Here is a 2,500-nt window from a genome sequence, read left to right as displayed (position 1 = left end):
ATATAATATATATTACATACAACACACACACATATATACATATAATACATATATATATATATATATATAATATATACATATATATCATATATATATATAATATATATATATATATAATATATTATATATAATATATATATATATATATATATATATACATATATATACTTGTCATAAATATCAAAGGAAAATAAGAACATAAAAGTTCAATGTATATGTGTTCTCATCACTGTTTTGGAAACGCGCGTCGGTCGCTAAGGCCAAGCGTGCGACACATACGAGTCACACCTCATGCATTTATAACCCTTTTCGGCGAGGTCAGCGTCGATCAGGAGGCGATGAAGTACAAGGGATCGCTCATCTTTCAATTAACTTGTTATGGAAAAGATAAGAAAAACAAACAGAAAGGACTGAATTACATATATGAATGACTAACAGAATAATAGAAATTTCCATTGGATTTTTCTAAGACAGATGATGTTGTAATTCAAAACGCCGTGAAGCAACCGACTTAGTATCACTGTCTGGCTTGTGTTGGCAACTAAATCGTAGCGGTGAATAATAGATGTCGTATACATTCACATTCACGCGTTTTTTTTTTCTTTCTTTCTTTTGTAGTTTTAGTTCACTGCTTTATTCAACGGAAGTTGTGTCCTTACACGACCTTTAAAGCATGATGTGGGTTATTAATGTTTACAGACTGTCTCGTGACAGTTTCTTTTGAAAATTGGGTGAGATTTGCTGTTAGCGCATCTATTATGTCTAGCGTCGTAATAGTTAGTATGAAGAATGGTGAGCAATTGCATAAAACGGTGTGTATGAATTTTCTCTATATTTTGCAAAGCTATGCAGAAGTGGGAGCTGAAAATAAATGCATATAGATTCGAATCATTCCGTGAATCATATAGCTCTGTTAACCGCCCTCAACGCACCATGCGAGAACCAATACTATCGACCCACAAATTGCACCATTCATCATTTATTATCATTATTACCATCCTCCTTTTGCCAAAAGGACTTTCATTCTGTTATGCCCCTTGTGTGGTACTGAGGATGGTTATTTGTGTGCTAATGATGCGTCTAAACGCATACCACGTAATGTGCCTTAATAGCTTACGTTAAAAGATACATGAAAAGACCTGTTTTTTGAGTGTCTAATATTACACATTAACATACCTAAATAAAAGATTTTAAAAAGGAGGAATCGGTACCCAATTCAACCCATCTTTTAACATTTAAAAAAAGTCGCTTTCGTCATCCAGGCCATATTATGCACCGTTTACTGTGCAGATAACTCTTTCTACGATGATTTTGGTGAGCCGGCGTGAATACAAACATTTAGAAGTTATGAAAGGCGCTTTCAGGAAAGAATGGGAGACATAAGGAAAATAAATATGAAAATTCTGGTGACTTATCCCTGATGATCAAAATCAAAGGATCTTCACATCAAAGTAAAAAGGAACGTTTATGTTAACTGTCCGATAGTTAACAATTCTTATTGACATCATACTTCGAAAACATTGTCTTTGATAACGCCTAATAAGCGCATCATGTTATTTAATCTACGAAATGAAAAGAATTGAACGAAACCTAGTGCTTCTTTACCCCTTTAATCTTGGCTTATGCGAGTGAAAACGTGACAGTATTCTTTGAGCTTTCGTTTTATGACATGCTGAAAATTATCGAAATTAAATGAAGGGCAGAACCTGCTCGATCAAGTGAAAGTGATGAAATGTGACCCTGTATGTACGGCAATATAGGAGGTATACTCTCATCCTATCATACGTGTAATGGAAAGTGGTGGCAGGTGGTTGGGATGCGTGGACTATGAAATATAACATCTTCGTACCCTATCCTAGTATTCTTAGACAATTATATTGAGTTTTATTATTAGGCATATTTATTTTCATTCCCGAACGTATGAATAGAACAAACACTGAATAAATGTCATATCTTCACGTTCACGTATGACAAGGGTGCATATATGTAATGTGTGTCTAAAAGCTCAGTTTTTCCAAAATCACATTACCTTGATATCAGAGGCAACCAAATTATCACTATGTCGCACGTTATACATACACACACACACACACACACACACACACACACACACACACACACACACACACACACACACACACACACTTATATAAATATAAATATATATATATATATATATATATATATATATATATACATATATATATGTATATATATATACATATATACATATATACATGTTTATATATATATATATATATATATATATATATATATATATATACATATATATATTTATATATATATATATAAATATATAATATATATATATATAATATATATTTATATTATAATATTAATATATGTATATGGATATATATATAATATATATATGTATATATATATAATATATATATATATATATATATATATATATATATATATATATATATATATATATATATATATTATATATATATATAGGTAATAACTTACTCTC

General features: G+C 30.5%; 1 protein-coding gene across 2 annotated transcripts in view; it reads left to right on the top strand.

Moving 5' to 3' along the window:
• Positions 1-2,500, top strand: part of LOC122251239 (transmembrane protein 45B) — an 11,694-nt gene that overhangs the window by 2,073 nt on the left and 7,121 nt on the right. The window lies entirely within an intron of this gene.

Source organism: Penaeus japonicus, unplaced genomic scaffold (genome assembly GCF_977035675.1).
Source record: "Penaeus japonicus unplaced genomic scaffold, GWHDUDI00000001_assembly GWHDUDI00000001, whole genome shotgun sequence".
Classification (NCBI taxonomy): Eukaryota; Metazoa; Arthropoda; class Malacostraca; order Decapoda; family Penaeidae; genus Penaeus; species Penaeus japonicus.
The sequence above is the reverse complement of the archived record's forward strand: the minus strand, read 5'-3'. Positions and strand labels throughout refer to the sequence as shown.